Consider the following 21,451-nt stretch of genomic DNA (forward strand, 5'->3'; position numbering starts at 1 on the left):
AATAGGACATGTTCTATCTTTGAACGGAACAGAAAAACGGAAATACGGAAACGGAAGGCATACAGAGTACCTTCCGTTTTTTTGCGGACCCATTAAAATGAATGGTTCCTGTATACGGTCCGTATACGGAACGAAAAAAAAAAAAAACGTTTGTGCGCAAGAGGCCTAAAGCCTCCTTCACACCGTTTTTTTGCAGCATTTTAAGACCTGTAAAAAAAGCCCATGAATTTCCTGCATTTTTACTAATATTTTTGGTGTTTTTTAAAAACTGTTTTCCATACATTTTTCCAGTACTATAGAGAAGCTTATGGGGATTAAATACATGAAAAAATTGCCACACGCTTCCTGTGTTTTGGAGAAAACACTACCAACAAACCAAAAGTGAATAAAATATCAGGAAAAAATGTTGTAGTGTGTTATATTTTCCTATTTACTCACAGGAAAACCTGGTGAGTTTTTTTTAAAGAAAAATAGGCAAATTTTAATTTTTTTACTAAAAATACTATGGAGGTCATCTACTCCATAATTTAACACTAGTTTTTGGTGTATAAATAGTCGCTAGACCACTTTTGCGGCTTTTTAAATACCTAAGCAACAATATTGTATCGCATGGGCGTTTTTACTCCATCCTTGCAAGTGGCGAGGGCCAGGACTTCTATGCCTGAAAACAGGGGCTGAAGTCGTTTTTACTCCAGGTGTACAGACTGCCAGAAACCCACATCATTTATGACGATGTGCCAGCCTAGTCATAAATTAGGCGAATGCATGCAAGGTTAGGGACAGCATTATGTCAGTACAATTCAGTAGATTCTGGGTCGGACAGAGACACACAGTATAATAAATGATTATGGTGCCCTGCCGTCCTGTGAAATGATTTTATGGCCAAACTTGCTGGTGAAGGACTACGTCTGGAAGGACTGTTGCTGCATGTTACAGTCATATGCAGCTTTTAGTATTGCCCTCTTAAAAATGAATTAGATTATCACACCATTTCCAAACATGGAACAGAAATTAGTTGCACCTTCACACCTGGGAATATAAAGGTGCCCTCATAAGGTGGCGGAAAAAATCAACCAGAAAAGGTGCAGATTTTTTTGCAGATTTTTACATGCAGATTTCTATGTGGTTTAAATATCCCGTATGGACAATTCCGACGCCTAAAACGAAATTGCACTGAAGACGAACAATTTGAAGAGGAGGCCTATAAAATGAAAGAACAATTTGTAACTAGAGAATACCCTGAATCCCTAGTAGACTCATCTTTAAGTAAAGTAAGAGAATTGGATAGAAAAGTATTTTTTAATCCAATTCAAGTGAGGAAGAAGAAAAATAAAGATGAGGGGACTATAAGAATGGTCTTACCCTTCAATGCCCAATATCGTAAAATTCAACAGATAGTTAAAAAACACTGGCATTTTCTGAAGGAAGATAAATTGATAGGCTCACTGATCCCGACAATACCACAGATTGTATATAATAAGGCCCCCAATTTAGGCTTGAAAGTAGCCCCAACAATAAAAAAGAAAAAAACTAATAAACCCACAATACAGACAATGCTGGATATAAAAGGCTTTTACAGATGCGGCACCTGCATCAATTGCCGATCAACAAATTTCCCGTGGAAAACACACAAAATAATATCCCCGACTAATCAACTTAGATATAAAATAAAAGAATACCTCACTTGTAGTACTACGAGTGTTATCTACATAATAAGCTGCCCATGCAACAAAATATATGTGGGAAGGACAAAACGAACATTAAAGAAAAGGATTGCGGAGCACCTTAACAATATTAGGAAAGGCCACATGGATCACCCACTCTCAAAACACTTTAAGGAACAACATGGTCAACAAACAAACTTAAGCTTTGCAGCGATAGAGAAAGTTGGGACAGACTGGAGAGGAGGGAATCATGTGGAAAAAATGTCCTGAACTGGACACTCTTATACCACACGGCCTAAATGCCAAATTAGAAATTTTTGGCTTTCTGTAAAATATGAGTGCTATGGGGTGGATGCCTCCCACCGATGCGTGGTCGGGTGGTATATTAGCTACGTACGTCCGACTGCACCTTGGTGGAAGGCACCCACTTTTATTCAACCACAACCTCACATCCATCCAACCTTACAAGTTTCTCCTTTTAGACTTATGTACTTCGTCTCATCTACTGCTATATGTCTATAAATAAACTAAAGTGTAGTGATTATCACTATTTAAGAAGTAATTTTTATATTCATTTATATATTTTAACTTAAGTGAATTTTAATGGTATAAGGAAAGCAAATAATATCAAATCCTTCACCCAAAAGATTAAGGGTGAATTTTCAGCAGCTTTTCTGAAAAAAACGCATAGGTACACAAAAAACGCATGAAAACCGCACCTGCGTTTTTTTTGTTTTTTTTTCAGAAACAGTAAGATTTTTGATGTAGTATACCTATGGAAGAAACGGAAGTGCCATTTTCTGATTAATTTCATTTTAATTCCATTTTTTATCGATTTCATTGATTATACCACATTGTTATACTCCAGACCAGATCTTGGACACTGTGAAATTTGAATCCCAGTCCAGGACTGGTTTTTGGGACATCTGGAACCAATTAGGAAAGAGGATATAAAAAGGTGGTTTAGTGGGAGCCAGGTCACCACTGAGGAAGAAGTCAGTACCTTTTGGGACTTCGAAACGCGTCTGGGAGGAATCTGGACCCCACATTACCACCATTCTGGCGTACGCAAGGACACTTACAACTCTACCTCCGTTTTAACCTCTCAAGTGACTGATTCGTCCTACATAAAGACTTATGCTTGATAGCTTCCTGGAATGACACAGTTCCACTCTTCACCTAATTGAAGCTAAGGAGAAGCTGAACACGTGGGACGCTGAAAAAACGGCGACCAAAAGAAAAAAGCCGCACTCAGAGGTTGGAGGTAAGGGAATAAGGCAGCTCGATAATAGGTGGGACGCCACCCAGAGCTAATAATTCCCGAATTTCTAAAATTTGACAAAATTAAGAACTGTGTTATAAGAATAATATGACTCTTTCATAAAGTCTAACATTGCGTTATAACATCAAGAATCGCTTATTATTTTACTAACTGAAGAATTGGTGACTATCGAAAATCTCAGAGAATTACTAACAAACAGCCTATATAGTGCTGATAACCAATTTTTCTGTGGTGGACTAATCAGAAATTCAGAAAGCACCTATAAGCTGTCTGACATACACATTTATACCTCAAGTGATTTTTATCTTATCGTCATTTGTGATGTTTTATCCTTTTGTTATTTAATTTCTGTACAACTTACGTATCTTGTATGATATTTTAAATCTTTTAACAATTGAGAACTGTTATAGTAGTAGTAATAATAAAGTAATTTGCTTTGAGCAGTCCTCCAGATATTGAGTGCCATATCTTTATTTTTTACAGATTTCTATGTGGTTTACATCCCCCACTGAAATGAATGGAGGCACTGAGGGCCATTTATCAAAGACTCGCTTTTTACACTGGATCCGCCTAATTTATGACAAGGCGTTTGTCTTTGGTGCACCTGGAGTAAACACTAGTTCAACTCGGAACTTTCTGCCACCAAATCTGCCGGGTGTGAAGGCACCCTAAATTGGCTGGAGCTGAAGTCCTCAACCCCACCCGCCTGCCACTCCCAAGTGGCAAGGACAATGCAAAAGCGCCCATGCGACAAAATATTGTCACATAGGCATTGGAAAGTTGCAAAAAGAAGTCTTGCAACTTTTTATGCCAAAAACTGGCATAAAGATTATCATGAATGACCTCCATTCTGCTTTATTAAAGCCGCATCATATTATTTACGCAGCAGAATGTTATTTCGTAGCTGAACACAGGGCAAGGAGCTTCATATCTTCTCATGGATTTTTCCACCAGATGTGAAGGCACGCCTAGGGCTCATGCACACGACCGTATTTAGTTTGCGGTCTGCAAAAAACAGATCCGCAAAAAATACGGATGACGTCCGTGTGCATTCTGTATTTTGCGGAATGGAACAGCTGGCCCCTAATAGAACAGTCCTAGCCTTGTAAGTAATGCGGACAATAATAGGACATGTTCTATTTTTTGCGGAACGGAAATAGAATGCACACGGAATAACTTCCATTTTTTGTTTGCGGACCCATTGAAATAAATGATTCCGCATACAGTCTGCCCAAAAAAATTGAAAGAAATACATTCTTGTGCATGAGCCCTACTTGTATGTGACTTTTAATAAGTATAGCCTGTGGTCCGGTTGGAGTCCTAAACACTATATTATTGGAGCATTTGTCTGATATTACAGTAGAGGCGCAGTCTGCCGTTTGGGGGCCACATGCATTCTGCGACCCCTTTGCTGTGCTGCCTCCAACCGTCTGATCACAAGACCTACTTCTTCATGTCTGATGGCGGATCACATGTATTTCTTACGTCAGAGAGGACTGGTGTATTTTGTGAGAACAGAGACGTATCAATGATGTACAGTGCAGCCATTTCTGGGACCCCATACATTAGAGAAATGGGGTCTTCTGACTTCTGTGTGGCACTCCAGAAAGGAGTAGATAAGGTGGAGAGATAGCCATGCATGCGTGCAGCTGTCTTCTTTGTAGCTTGGTGAAATATGTGGCTAATTCAGCAACTCACATAAACTACAATGATGTGAGCCACATGCATGCATGGTCTTCTCCTTTCTGGAGCACAAATGGGAGAGAAGGGGCCCCCCATCTCCCAACAGGCAGGAATTCTGTAAGTGCAACTGGCATCTCTCAAATATTTATGGCATGTCCTTTTTTAAAACTAGATAAAAACAAAAAACACATATACTTACATATATAGCTCAACCCATCCAATACTATGGCACAGGCTCGGACTGGCCCACAGGGGTACAGGTGAATCCCCCGGTGGCCCCCTGAGCAATGTGGGCCCCTAGTCTCGCACCCCCTGGACAAGAGACACATAACACAGTAGACTTACTGCACTACATACATATATTCTATGTACAGGACCTCAACCGGCCTATGTTCATATAAAAAACTTGATAGAGTATTAAAGAAACTCCCCAATTTATTATTACCAGAGCTGAGATGACTTCTCGGTATAAAGGAAAGCTACCATCTCAAAGTTACTGCAGGGACCCCCACAGTCAGTCGTCTGGTAGCATCTTGCTGCAGTGTGAGTAGGTAATATCTGAATGTATCTGTACGGTGGGCCCTAGGCACCCCAGTCTGACACTGCTATGGCATGCCCTTTCAATGTCATAAATCTCTCACATGGTAATACACCTTTAACCCCTTAAGGACGCAGGGCGTATCGGTACGCCCTATTTCCCGAGTCCTTAAGGACTCAGGGCGTACCGGTACGTCCTAACTTGAAATCGGTATTCCGGCGCCCCAGGGGTTAATCGAAACGGGATTTCGGCTGAAATCATTCAGCCGGCATCCTGTAACAATGCAGGGGGGGGGTCATTTGACCCCCCCCGCATCGACGATCGCAGAAAACCGCAGGTCAATTCAGACCTGCGGTTTTCTGCGTTTCCGGTCCATTCGGGTGTCCTGTGACCCGATGAACCGGAAAAAGACTGCGATCGGTGGCGTAATTATACACCACCTATCGCAGTCCGAGGATTTGGAGAGGCGGTGCTGGCCCTGGTGCTGAACACTGCTGTCCAGGGTGCTGATTGGTGCAGGGGAGAGAGGCACGAGATTCAAACTTCCTGCGCTCCTCTCTCCCCTCCTCTTTCTGTCCAGCACCCTGACCGTGCAGCACCGTTCAGCACCAGCTCCTGTGTCCCCCTAATCGGCATCCATCACCCTCCTGCACCCATCGCCACCCAGGTAGGTTAGGGTCAGTGAGGGAGAGGCACCGTTAGGCAGGGAAAGAAGGGAAAGTTAGTTAGGAAAAAAAAAAAAAACTTTTATTCCAAACTTTCTTTGATCCATTCATCAGACCCCAGACCCCCCCCCCTGCTACTTGCCCCCCACTGGTGAATCTGATGGTGAAGCAGACGAATCTGTACGCCCAACAGTTCGTCGCTCAAAACCCAGGCTCATTTTTGGCTAGACCCGGTGGCTGGAAGCCGGTCAGTGCAGCCGAGATGAGGACAATTTGGGGCCTCGTGCTGCATATGGGTCTAGTCCAAAAACCCAGTGTCAGGCAATACTGGAGTGGGGACGTCCTATACCAGACCCCACTGTACAGTATGGTCATGACACGTCCCCGGTTTGAGGCCATCCGGAAATGTCTGCATTATTCAGATAATGCAGCATGTCCACCCCAAGGTGATCCTGCCTATGACCGGCTGTATAAGATACGGCCGGTCATCGATCACTTTGGGGCCACATTTCAGCAGGCCTACGTACCTGGAAGGGAGGTCGCGGTTGATGAGTCTCTCGTTGCGTTCAAGGAGAGACTCAGTTTCCGCCAATATATTCCCACAAAGCGGGCGAGGTATGGCGTGAAGCTATACAAAATTTGTGAGAGTACCTCAGGGTACACTTACAAATTTCGTGTGTACGAGGGGCGAGATTCCGGGATTCAACCCCCAGAATGTCCCCCCACTCTGGGTGTTACCGGGAAACTTGTGTGGGACCTTATGTACCCACTGCTGGATAACGGTTACCACTTGTACGTGGACAACTTTTATACCAGCATTCCCTTGTTCAGGTCCCTTGCCGCCAGATCCACGTTCGCTTGTAGGACCGTGCGGAAAAATCAACACGGCCTCCCTGCCTACCCCCTCCAGGTACCTATCCCCAGGGGTGAGACCCGTGCCCTTACCAGTGGAAACCTGTTGCTGGTCAGGTATAAGGACAAGAGGGATGTCCTTATGCTGTCCACAATCCACGGTAACAGCACCACCCCTGTCCCTGTGCGAGGTACCGCGGCAACGGTTCTCAAGCCCGATTGTATCGTCGACTACAATCGGTATATGGGAGGAGTTGATCTCTCTGATCAAGTCCTCACGCCATATAACGCCATGCGCAAAACCCGGGCATGGTACAAAAAAGTTGCGGTCTACTTGGTGCAGGTTGCCATGTACAACTCTTTTGTACTATCCCGAAGCGCTGGCAGCACAGGGACATTCCTCCAATTCTATGAGGCAGTCCTCAAGGACCTGATCTTTTCAGACCGGGAAAGAGCAGGCCGGCGTACCTCGGGAATTGGAGGCGCCCGGATCGTCCCTGGCCAACACTTTCCAGGTGTGGTCCCCCATACTGGAAAGAAGGGACGAACCCAAAAAAAGTGCAGAGTGTGTCGCAGGAGGGGGATACGGAAGGACACCACCACTCAGTGCGACACTTGCCCCGATCATCCGGGCCTCTGCGTTATCGATTGCTTCAGGGAGTATCACACTTCCATGGAGTACAAAATTTTTATAATCCCCAACAGTCCACTAGAGAACATAAAAAACTATGGCTCTCAGACTTTGGAGACACGGAAACAATTTTTTTTTCCCCAAAAAATATTCGTTTTAGTGCAGGCATCCTCAAACTGCGGCCCTCCAAATGTTGTAAAACTATAACTCCCAGCATGCCCAGACAACCTACAGCCATCAGCAGGGCATGGTGGGAATTGTTTTATAACATCTGGAGGGCCGCAGTTTTTAGGATGCCTGCTTAGTGTCTCCAAAGTCTGAGAACCATACATATTGGGCATCGTCGCGTGCGTAAAAGTCGTCGCTATAAAAATAACTTTTGCCCAAACGCCTCGGATGAACGGTGTTAAAAATATAAAATAAAAACGGTGCCAAAACACCATTTTTGGGCAAAATTTCCATTTGAATCCTTTTTGCCGGTAATAAAGCAAGGGTTAACAGCCAAACAAAACTCAATATTTATGGCCCTGATTCTGTAGTTTGCAGAAACACCCCATATGTGGTCGTAAATGGCTATATAGCCGCACGGCAGGGCATAGAACGAAGGGAACTCCATACGGTTTCTGGAAGGCAGATTTTGATGGACAGTTTTATTTTTGACACCATATCCCATTAGAAGCCCCCCCTGATGTAGCCTAGACTAGAAACTCCAAAAAAGTGACCCCATCTAAGAAACTACACCCCTCAAGGTATTCAAAAGTTACTTTACAAACTATGTTAACCCTTTAGGTGTTCCACAAAACTAAATAGCCAATGTAGAAACAATTTTAGAATTTAATTTTTTTTGTTACATTGCCTCAAAAAAGAGTAATATAGAGCAACCAAAAATCATATTTACCCCTAAAATAGTCCCAAAACAACAACCACCTTATCCCGTAGTTTCCTAGATGGGGTCACTTTTATGGAGTTTCTACTCTAGGGGTGCATCAGGGGGCTTGAAAGGGTACATGGTGTAAATAAACCAGTCCAGCAAAATCTGCCTTCCAAAAACCATATGACGTTCCCCTTCTTCTATGTCCTGCCGTTTAGCCAAATAGTAGTTTACGACCACATATGGGGTGTTTCTGCAAACTACAGAATCAGGGCAACCCATTTTGAGTTTTGTTTGGCAGTTAACCCTTGTTTTACTCCTGGAAAAAAATTGATTATATTGGAAAATTTTCCAAAAAATAGAAATTTCTAAATTGTTTCTCCATCTGCCATTAACTCTTGTGGAACACCTAAAGGGATAACAAAGTTTGTAAACCCAGTTTTGAATACCTTGAGGGGTGTACTTTCTTAGATGGAGTCACTTTTTTGAAATTTCTATTCTAGGGGTGCAACAGGGGGCTTCAAATGGGACATTGTATAAACAAAACCAGTCCTGCAAAATCTGCCTTCCAAAACCCATATGGTGTTCCCCTCCTTCTATGTGCTCCCGTTCGGCCAAACAGTAGTTTACAACCACATATGGGGTGTTTCTGCAAACTACAGAATCGGGGCAACCCATTTTGAGTTTTGTTTGGCAGTTAACCCTTGTTTTACTCCTGGAAAAAATTGATTATATTGGAAAATTTTCCAAAAAATTTATATTTCAAAATTGTTTCTCAATCTGCCATTAACTCTTGTGGAAGACCTAAAGGGTTAATAAAGTTTGAAAAAACTGTTTTGAATACCTTGAGGGGTGTAGTTTCTAGCATGGGGTCATTTTTGGGAGGTTTCTATTATCTAAGTCTCACAATATGACTTCAAACCTGAACTGGTCCATAAAAAGTGGGATTTTGAAGATTTCTGAAAAATTTCAGAATTTGCTTCTAAAATTCTAAGCCTTGTAACATCCCCAAAAAATAAAATATCATTCCCAAAATGCTACAAACATGAAGTAGACATATGGGGAATGTGAAGTCATCACAATTTTTGGGGGTATTACTATGTATTACAGAGGTAGAGAAACTGAAACTTTGAAATTTGCTAATTTTTCAAAATGTTCGGTAAAAATTGTATTTTTTTATGCAAAAAAATTAACTTTTTTGACCCAATTTTAGCAGTGTCATGAAGTACAATATGTGACGAAAAAACAATCTCAGAACGGCCTGGGTAAGTCAAAGCGTTTTAAAGTTATGAGCACTTAAAGTGACACTGGTCAGATTTGCAAAAAATGGCCAAGTCCTTAAGGTGAAATAGGGCTGAGTCCTTAAGGGGTTAAAGGGGTTATCCCATGAATGAAAAATGAAAATTAGATGACAACCTCTTTCTAACAAAACTAGAACAAGCCCTGTTCCTCACACGGATCCGTAGATCTCCCCATTCATTGCTCTGCTAGATTTATATCAACCTGACCGCTCAAGGGGAGTGTCCTTTCTGCTGCAGCTCAGGGGGCGTGTCTTCTACTGGAGCTCTCTCCCTATCACAGCTAAGGAGGCAGTTGAAGGATGAAACTGAGCATGTGTGGCCATCTCAGCAAGTAGGACAAAGAAATAAGAAAAAGAACAAACAGCAGGAGGTGCTATACAGATACATTTCAGTGAATAGCTCACTGGCTAGACTAAATGTTTAATTACATGGAATTACAAAATATTCAGATTCAGGTGCTGGTTTGAATAGTGTAGAATATTTTTCATGGGACAGTCCCTTTAAGGTTCACTGCGGTCTTTGGAATTGGTTCATTCTGACAATGTAGCCCATGTAAAAGTTTGTGCATCCCTGTACAATCATGTAATCCATACCTCATCTAATGTGTGTAGAAAATATGCTTTCTACGTGCGGCTGCAGTTCCATAAGAGGTCTCCTTTCATTTTACAAGTTAGAATATCAACAGTGAGGGGTAGATGGGGGTTAACTAGACCACCCTATAATAATCAGCACATTACATATTAAAGGGGTTATTCAAACCCTATAATGATCCCCCCCCCCCCCCAATGCCTGGGCCCCTCGTATAAATTATACTTCCCTGCTCCCTGGCACCCACTCCGGACCCCTGCACGGCCACTGCTGCATCACCATGCGATGCTAGGGAAGTTCGTCCCTGTCGCGGCCTGTGCTATTGGCTGCTCCCCCCATCGCCAGAGATGCAGAGGCCATGCAGGGATCCGAATCGATGTGGGTGCCGGGGAGCAGGTACGTATAATATATACGAGCCCGGGCATTGGGGGGGGGGGGGGGTCATTATAGGGGTTGGATAACCCCTTTAAGTGAAGTAATGTCTCCTTTCTGTAATAACCCCTAAATTCAGCAGTTTTTTAGTTTCAGCACTTTCATTGTCAGAGTGACACTTGCTCTTTCTTTTTTGGCTTCAGTTGCCCAACAGGAAAAGTTCCTGGGAGTGCACCTGAGTTCAAAGGGTGTACGTAGGATGGGAGCAAAAATTTTAGATATCAATGGGACCAGAAGTATCATGGGTGGTCCTGCCTTATGGTTACACATTCCCACTCATTCTGGAAGTTGTAATCAAGGAGACGGTCCTATCAGTGATTGACAGCTATCTGTGTATACGCAGTCATAGAGGAAGGCTGTCATCACTGATAGGACCGTCTCCATTACTTCAAAGTCCAGAATGAGCAGGGATTTAGATGGCTGAAGAGCTACTGAATCATTTCCCACAAAACTATACATCGATCTGCTCAGCTCCTCCGGCTCTATAACATGCGGCTCAGACACCACAGTCAACGTGACAGGTTCCCTTTAAATGGGTCCGGATGCTTCAGAGCATTACAGTTTCACAAGTACTGAAGCTCTCTAATGCTTTTAAGTGAACAGGGATCCTGACATCATTGTGAACAACCAGAATAAAGTTCCTGTCTGTGCCCGTCTTCCATTGTGCCCCTTGTGCACCCACTATCTACTTCCTCAATCTTAGACGGCAGCAGGATGCTCGGATCCTGTAAATTATTAACACCATGGATCCATTTGCACACAGCTTTGTTACTTAACGTCGTAGAAAACCTAAGTCCATCCACAGAAAAAAGTTTTTATACTTACGGGAGCAAATCCTTCATGAGACATAGTTTATTAGGGATGCTGCTGAAGGGGAGACCGGCAGCTCCTGATACTTGTGTGTCTTGCTCTACGCTACCTGCATCCAGCTAGTAACCTGCTACCTGAGGGGCATTCCCACAGCCCAATCACACCGGAGGAATGAGACCGGCGGGGCAGGACTAGCACCATTTCACATGATTGGCAGTTACTAAGGATCAGGTTGCAGTGACGTCCTTTAAATGTCCTAGTCGCCATGGTGATCTGTAGACGCTGTGGAAGGGCTGTACCTCTCATTGCAAGCTGTGCTGCAGCGTACAAGGCTGGCAGAATGCAGATCACAGATGTGAACCTAGGAAAAGAAGTGGAATGATAGAAAAATATTATTTACTGACACCATAAAATATAATAAAGGATCAGAACAGTAAAAAACACAGAAAATAAATGTGCTCCGCCAATTTACTTCCTACTCCTGAACTGCTGATATCTCGTGAAGTTGGTGGCAAGATAGATGCGGTCTGTACTGTGCATAATACCGTATATAGAAGGCTTTCTACAGGCATGAGATGAAGGGATCGCTCGAGCACCAAGGACAGAGGCCACAGTGCAGATCTGAGTCATGCAGGACAATAATTTTAGGCATGGATATCTGCTATCTTGTTAAAGGGGGTGGGGAGAATTTAGGCAACACAAAAAAAAAAATCTTGGCCAGAATATTCATTTTTTGCTGGAAAAAAGCACATGGCAGAAAAAGGAGACTCTTTGGATATTGCAGCAGGTTTGAAGGACATGGATTTAGCCCCATTTAATGTGCCTATACCAGGTTTGACTACTAGGTAATGACACGCCACTTTTTTTTAACCAATAGAGCAAAACTGGCAAAATGGGAGGTAGATTCTAAGCAGACTACATACTAATTTCCCTTGAAAAAGCTGAACGCGAAACGTGCGTTGGGGAGCGGACCGGTGGTGTTGCTGCGTGGTATACTCAGTTGCTTGGTCAGTATTTTCTATGTGCCTATTCTAATTGTAGTCACCATATTGCCTCAGTTAGCCTTTGTGGCGTGTATTATCACCCCCAAAATTGGTATCTGTTGTACAATATATGCATATGGGTTGTATGATGCAATTTTGGAGCCATAGCGGTCAGGTCTAATATACCTTTCTACTGATGACCAATCAAGATTTTTGCACGTGCAATTTATTATAATATTTACCAGCAGTTCACCATCGGTCCTCTTGGTTTTTAATATGTATTGTGACCTGTGTTAAATGTCTTTGTGTGACTTGTGTCAATCATGTGCGTTTTTGTGATTTTCTAATAAAATTATGCTATTTTGGATTACTTTGGTACCATTAGTGTTCTTTGTACTATATTGACCCACTCCTTTTGGTCGGCTTTCATGCTATAATCAGGGGTGGGCCCTGAACTTGTTTTGGGCTATATATAGGTTCCCTACATACTAATTTCACCATGGAATACATGCCCAGATCCGTGTGGAAAAAAACATGGCCAATCCGTTGCAGATATTCTACCGTAGAACTGCAGTCGGAAAATCCACCACATATTAGTATATATATATTATACATAAAGAAAAAAGGGGTGGCAGCACCGTCAAAGTAAAAGGCAGGTGGATGGATGCAGCAGCCCAATTGGGGATAAGCAGACCCCGTATATAGAGAATCGAAAAACGGGCAGCACTCCAGAAATGAAAAAAAGAAATGTATTCACCCATTAGGCAATGCGACGTTTCGGCTCAGTGCTAGAGCCTTCCTCAAGCAATGTGTTAAGACAAAGTGCTCAGTATATATTGCAAACTCAATTAATGTGCCGAATTACAATCAAGTGTCAATCAATAATAAAAGTCAAAAAGTGACAAGTAATAAATATACCAACATGATGCATATCTAATGTGAGAGTGATTACAATACATGATTAAAAATCTATTTCATATACAAAAAAACTTTACAGAAAACATGATTCTCAATACAAATACATAAATTATCGTAAATATCATGAATGATTATGTGTCATGTGCAATCAATTAGATAAAGTGTGCAGTGCTTACTAGATGATGTATCAAACGGAGAAAAGAGGGAGGAGAAAACAGAAGTATGGCGGCGTCCAGTTTCTCATCCTCTACTTCAGCGTGCCCCATGCGACAGTGCGCATGTCAGGATGACGTATGCAGCTTTCATCATATCATTATAACAGGCGTGTCTATGCGCATGCGCCCTTTCTTCTAGATGTCAGAGCGGCCATATTGGATAAGGAAATATCGCATAGATGGTCTAGCGCATGCGTGGTGACTGAAACCAAATTAAACATGTCAAATAGTCCTGATGCAGAGCTCTATTTACGAGCTACCTGCAACCAATGTGGGGGGGTGGCTGTGTGGGACCAGGTGAGCGCATCCACATCCTAAACAGACATGGAGCCCTCCTCTGTGGACACGGACCAAACACAAACCCACACGTCAATGCAGGGTCATGTCGCGTCCGCATCCGAAACCCACATGTCACCATCATTCCAGAGGGTTCTCCTCCATAGGGACTCGCCGGCAATGAATGAATAAATAGATATCCGTCAAAAATCATAAACCATCAGCATATTGTCATGGTAACGGGGCGCAATCTCCACAACTTGAATCAGCCTCTATCTTCTCCTCTCAAATCTCCGTGACACATCATCTGTAACATAAACATACAGAGTTAAACTCAAATAATATTTTGATTACCGTGATCGGAGTGATCGGATATGGTACCGTGAGAAAATCCCTCAAACCATCATCAATGATTCCAGCATTCATCGCCCTGGATAATTCCTCCTGGATCACCACGCATCGGAGAATTGCAGTGGATCCATTCATTAAATGCTTTGAAACCGCATGGTCTGAATATTGACTACAAGATTGGAGTGTTTTCATGAGGGGTTGGCTTGCCCCTATCCTCTGTTGGTCTAGACGGCTTATTTTCTGTATTTTTGTGGTCTGTTGTGACGGACAAAGTATACATACATATTGTTGTATGATTTTTTAATCAAAATATTATTTGAGTTTAACTCTGTATGTTTATGTTACAGATAATGTGTCACGGAGATTTGAGAGGAGAAGATAGAGGCTGATTCAAGTTGTGGAGATTGCGCCCCGTTACCATGACAATATGATGATGGTTTATGATTTTTGACGGATATCTATTTATTCATTCATTGCCGGCGAGTCCCTATGGAGGAGAACCCTCTGGAATGATGGTGATATGTGGGTTTCGGATGCGGACGCGACATGACCCTGCATTGACGTGTGGATTGGTGTTTTGTCCGTGTCCACAGAAGAGGGCTCAATGTCTGTTTAGGATGTGGATGCGCTCACCTAGTCCCACACAGCCACCCCTCCCCCCACATTGGTTGCAGGTAGCTCGTAAATAGAGCTCTGCATCGGGACTCTCTGACATGTTTAATTTGGTTTCAGTCACCACGCATGCGCTAGACCATCTATGGGATATTCCCTTATCCAATATGGCCGCTCTGACATCTAGAAGAAAGGGCGCATGCGCATAGACACGCCTGTTATAATGATATGATGAAAGCTGCATACGTCATCCTTCTGTTTTCTCCTCCCTCTTTTCTCCGTTTGATACATCATCTAGTAAGCACTGCACACTTTATCTAATTGATTGCACATGACACATAATCATTCATGATATTTACGATAACTTATGTATTTGTATTGAGAATCATGTTTTCTGTAAAGTTTTTTTGTATATGAAATAGATTTTTAATCATGTATTGTAATCACTCTCACATTAGATATGTATCATGTTGGTATATTTATTACTTGTCACTTTTGACTTTTATTATTGATTGACACTTGATTGTAATTCAGTACATTAATTGAGTTTGCAATATATACTGAGCACTTTGTCTTAACACATTGCTTGAGGAAGGCTCTAGCACTGAGCCGAAACGTCGCATTGCCTAATGGGTGAATACATTTCTTTTTTTCATTTCTGGAGTGCTGCCCATTTATCGATTCTCTCTCTCTCTCTATATATATATATATATATATATATATATATATATATATATATACATACATACACAGGGTGGGCCATTTATATGGATACACCTTAATAAAATGGGAATGGTTGGTGATATTAACTTCCTGTTTGTGGCACATTAGTATAAGTTAGGGGGGAAACTTTTCAAGATGGGTGGTGACCATGGCGGCCATTTTGAAGTCGGCCATTTTGAATCCAACTTTTGTTTTTTCAATAGGAAGAGGGTCATGTGACACATCAAACTTATTGGGAATTTCACAAGAAAAATAATGGGGTGCTTGGTTTTAACAAAACTTTATTCTTTTTTGAGTTATTTACAAGTTTCTGACCACTTATAAAATGTGTTCAATGTGCTGCCCATTGTGTTGGATTGTCAATGCAACCCTCTTCTCCCACTCTTCACACACTGATAGCAACACCGCAGGAGAAATGCTAGCACAGGCTTCCAGTATCCGTAGTTTCAGGTGCTGCACATCTCGTATCTTCACAGCATAGACAATTGCCTTCAGATGACCCCAAAGATAAAAGTCTAAGGGGGTCAGATCGGGAGACCTTGGGGGCCTATCAACTGGCCCACGACGACCAATCCACTTTCCAGGAAACTGTTCAACTAGGAATGCTCGGACCTGGCACCCATAATGTGGTGGTGGGTGCACCATCTTGCTGGAAAAACTCAGGGAACGTGCCAGCTTCAGTGCATAAAGAGGGAAACACATCATCATGTAAAAAATTTCGCATATCCAGTGACCCCCTTAGACTTTTATCTTTGGGGTCATCTGAAGGCAATTGTCTATGCTGTGAAGATACGAGATGTGCAGCACCTGAAACTACGGATACTGGAAGCCTGTGCTAGCATTTCTCCTGCGGTGTTGCTATCAGTGTGTGAAGAGTGGGAGAAGAGGGTTGCATTGACAATCCAACACAATGGGCAGCACATTGAACACATTTTATAAGTGGTCAGACACTTGTAAATAACTCATGAAAAAGTAAAGTTACGTTAAAACCAAGCACACCATTGTTTTTCTTGTGAAATTCCCAATAAGTTTGATGTGTCACATGACCCTCTTCCTATTGAAAAAACAAAAGTTGGATTCAAAATGGCTGACTTCAAAATGGCCGCCATGGTCACCACCCATCTTGAAAAGTTTCCCCCCTCACATATACTAATGTGCCACAAACAGGAAGTTAATATCACCAACCATTCCCATTTTATTAAGGTGTATCCATATAAATGGCCCACCCTGTATATATATATATATATATATATATATATATATATATACCAATGAAGTAGATGTGATTTTACAAAATCTCATTCCCACTCTGTGGAGAGAAGATCCACTGGGGAAATTGACCTGCGAGTATGGATTTCAAAAATTTACAATGACAGCAAATCCACAATTTAATACATGAAGATTTCAATGCAGAGGAAATTACAATGCCTGAACGTGCTAAATACATTACAAGTTCTTCTTTAACTGCACAAAGCACAGCAGAAGATGAGGTTTGACATCCAATTTCTTGTGATTTAGGGGATGAGCCAGGTCAAAAACTGCTTTTTCATATCATTCAAAATCATAGTTAAATTCAATCTCAATAGAATCCTATAAGTATAGAATCTGCGATACCTAAAAACAGGAGATGAGATAGAATTACATAGAAATATGTATGTAGTATGATATATATTGTACCATGTATGTGCATCCATGACAAATCACCGTGGAGCTTCGGCCTTTAAGGGTCCATTCACACGTCTGTAGAATGTGCCCGCACCCATTCCGCAATTACCTGGAACGGATGCGGACCCATTCATTCTCTAAGGGGTAGGAATGGATGCGGACAGCACACAGTGTGCTGTCTGCATCCGCATTTTCGGAGCAGGGCTCTGAACTTCCGGTCCGCGGCTCCGGAAAAAAATAGAACAGGACCTATTCTTGTCCACAATTGCGGACAAGAATAGGCAGTTCTATGGGGGTGCCGGCCGGGTGTATTGCAGATACGCAATACACTACCAACGTGTGAATGGACCAGGCTTCGACCACATCACCTTATGTGAACGAGTTTGGAGTATGCATATGTCAAACGTAGCCATAGGGGGTATACAGTACTTATCTATACCATGTATACCTCCACGTAGAACTTTTCCATCTAGAACTGTCCTAAAAAACCTGTATACCACGCACTATATATATATATATATATATATACAGTACAGACCAAAAGTTTGGACACACCTTCTCATTCAAAGAGTTTTCTTTATTTTTATGACTATGAAAATTGTAGACTCCCACTGAAGGCATCAAAACTATGTGGAATTATATACATAACAAACAAGTGTGAAACAACTGAAAAAATTTCATATTCTAGGTTCTTCAAAGTAGCCACCTTTTGCTTTGATTACTGCTTTGCACACTCTTGGTATTCTCTTGATGAGCTTCAAGAGGTAGTCCCCTGAAATGGTTTTCACTTCACAGGTGTGCCCTCTCAGGTTTAATAAGTGGGATTTCTTGCCTTATAAATGGGGTTGGGACCATCAGTGGCGTTGAGGAGAAGTCAGGTGGATACACAGCTGATAGTCCTACTGAATAGACTGTTAGAATTTGTATTATGGCAAGAAAAAAGCAGCTAAGTAAAGTAAAACGAGTGGCCATCATAACTTTAAGAAATGAAGGTCAGTCAGTCAGCCAAAAAATTGGGAAAACCTTGAAAGTAAGGGCTATTTGACCATGAAGGAGAGTGATGGGGTGCTGCGCCAGATGATCTGGCCTCCACAGTCACCGGACCTGAACCCAATCGAGATGGTTTGGGGTGAGCTGGACCGCAGAGTGAAGGCAAAAGGGCTAACAAGTGCTAAGCATCTCTGGGAACTCAATATATATATATAGGTACTGCGCGACTTGTACTCCCTATTGCTTTCTCAATCAGAATGGCACCATGAAGATACGCAGTGGTTATAACAGGGACTTACAGTTTGGTTGTGATGTCTTAATCCTAGATGTTCCTCTCTGACGAAGATTAGCGAACTAATCGAAACGCGTTGGAGAAAACTTTGGTCCTCCTGGTCCACCATAGCCACTGCCGTGACGTCACGCAGCGCTCCGAGCGAGCGCGAACAAGCGGCTTCTTTTAAACCACGAGCTGTGCCACCGGCCGGGGCAAGCTCAAGAAACAATTTTATTAAAAACAGTTGTTACCATTAGGGCTCAGCTCCCCAAACCTTTCCTCATCCCGAACGGCACCAAAAACAAAAAGAAAAAAGAAGAGAACCGGAAAGACGCAGAAGAACAGCGCATACAGAGGAACATCTAGGATTAAGACATCACAACCAAACTGTAAGTCCCTGTTATAAACACTGCGTATCTTCATGGTGCCATTCTGATTGAGAAAGCAATAGGGAGTACAAGTCGCGCAGTACCTATATATATATTGCACACATCATTTATTTGATATGCAACGGTGGCGATACCGTTGCGGTACCGCTGCGTCAGTTAAACTCAGTGCAAGCGCCGGTGTATCACTACTGTTTTATCTCTGGGAACTCCTTCAAGACTGTTGGAAGACCATTTCAGGGGACTACCTCTTGAAGCTCATCAAGAGAATGCCAAGAGTGTGCAAAGCAGTAATCAAAGCAAAAGGTGGCTACTTTGAAGAACCTAAAATATGACATATTTTCAGTTGTTTCACACTTGTTTGTTATGTATATAATTCCACATGTGTTAATTCATAGTTTTGATGCCTTCATAGTCATGAAAATAAAGAAAACTCTTTGAATGAGAAGGTGTGTCCAAACTTTTGGTCTGTACTGTATATATATAAATTTTTTTTTACATGAACGTCACTGTAAGGCAGCGTTCACATTATTAACCGAACAAACTAGTGGAAACAACGTTAGTGCCGTATCCAGCACATAGCTGACACTAATAGCACCAGAGGGACCACACTGACTATAATAGGGTTGTTAGGTTTCCGTTAGGGAGTACATCATTTTACTAGACATGCATGCAGGACTTAATTGTCTGCTGTTTTTGATGGAATCTGCAATGTAGGCTCCAAACTGCACCCCCGATGTAATGTGAACTCAGCCTAAGCCCTTACAGTGGCATACGTGGAGCCTTCCATCTAAGGTATATGTCGGGGAATCCTGTGGACATACAACTTTAATGGAATGCAATCAGAACAGAACCCTAGGCTCACATGTGGAAGACATTTTTGCTACAGTTCGACACATATTAATAAGATTAAAGGCTATGTACACCTTTGGAGGCAATTTTTGGTTATGATTACATTTTACTAAATTTTTCAATTGGCTTTTTTTTTTTTTTTAATAAACTTTATTAAGGGAAGAAACAAAAATATGCATGTACAAATCGGATATATCATAGATATTCTTACATTATCTGCATTATAAACATTCATCAGTTAATACTTTTCCTGCAATGACAAGATAAAAATATATTTTTTGTACAAATCATTCTCAATAAAGCAGGAATAGCATGGCAAAAGTTCCCCATTTTAATATAATCCCCTCCCCACCTCCCTCCCTGTCCCAAACAAACATAAACAGAAAAAATAGCAATATCCTTTCCATAGATACTCATTTCTATTTGTGACTATTTGAAATGATGTCCTCCAATGTGTATCAGTGTTTTCATCCTAACTAACGGATAATTTGCCTAAAGTGCCTTTAGCCTGTTCTTCCAGTTACCATAGTGTACTTTGAAATGGAAGCATCAATTCCCTCACTTCTTCTTGAGGTAGTGCATGAGTCACGAATTGCTTCCACTTAAGGAAAAATGCTTTTGTCATTTTTCCTTTATGTTTCTCTGCCTCCAACCGGTCCATGTATAGAACATATTTCATTGTACCGATCACCTCGTCTAAACTAGGAATGGTAGGGTGTATCCAGTGTCTTAACAAGCATTTTTTTATAGCCAATAAAAATAAATGTACTCCTTTAACTCCTATAGCTTGATTTTGATCTCCCTCCGGGCTTCTCGGAATACAATGAAATATGCAATGTTGTGAGTAGGACTCACCTCCACCTTCCAAATTTCTTTAATATAATCCCTGCCCTGGCTCCAAAGTTGGGAGATACTAGGACAATCCCATAGACCATGTAGTAAATTAGCCCTTGGGAGTTGACATTTTGGGCAGTTCCTAAGGTAATGAGCAGGGGCATCCCTGTATGAGATATCAAATGCGTATGCTGGTTTATGGATAATACGAAATTGCATCTCTCTCCAGGTTTCACTGCTAATTGCCTGCCTCACTCTCTCCATGCCTGCTCTAATCTTCACAGTCAAGGAATCATCCTGCAATTCTCTCTCCCATTTTTTAAAAACTGTCACCCCCAAAGCTAAAGTTTGGATACTTTGAATTCTATGATATAGATCCGATAGAGAGCAGGCTAATCCTACTCTACCCATTAGTCCCTCAAACCAGGCCAGTCTGTCACTATCTCCCAACTTTGAAGTTTGTTGCCTACAAAAGGATTTAATCTGCAGGTATGACAGTATTTGGGAGTCTGGGAAAGAAAATTTGTGCTTAATACCTTCCCAAGACATTATTTCCAACCCCAAAGGATTCAAAATGTCTCTTAGCCTGATCAGCCCTTTTTCCTTCCATTTATGAAACATTTTAGATTCCCTTCCAGAAGGGAAGGCTGGAAGCGTCCAGAGAGGCATGCAGGGAGAAACATACATTGGTAATCTATATAGTTTCCTGATCGCTCTCCATGCCGCTGTGGTATCTTTAATCAGGGTATAAGATTTTACCCCTAATGGCAAATCTCTTATTCTTGAGTGTAAAAGTGCCACTAGATCCCAAGGGGCAACCAAAGCACTCTCCAAATCTCTATTAGAGAAAAAAGAGGTATTCCAGATCCAATCCCTATTATGTCTAGTTAGGGCAGCTGGGTTGTAATTTCTAATATTAGGGAGGTGAATTCCTCCCTCCCATTTTGTCAGATTCAATTTCTCATAGCTAATTCTCTGACGTTTTTTATTCCAAAGAAATCGAATAAAGCTTTTGTTTAGTCTTCTTACGTCAGTGTGTTTACTTAGTAAAGGAA

This window comes from Bufo bufo, chromosome 4 (assembly GCF_905171765.1).
Source record: "Bufo bufo chromosome 4, aBufBuf1.1, whole genome shotgun sequence".
Taxonomy (NCBI): Eukaryota; Metazoa; Chordata; class Amphibia; order Anura; family Bufonidae; genus Bufo; species Bufo bufo.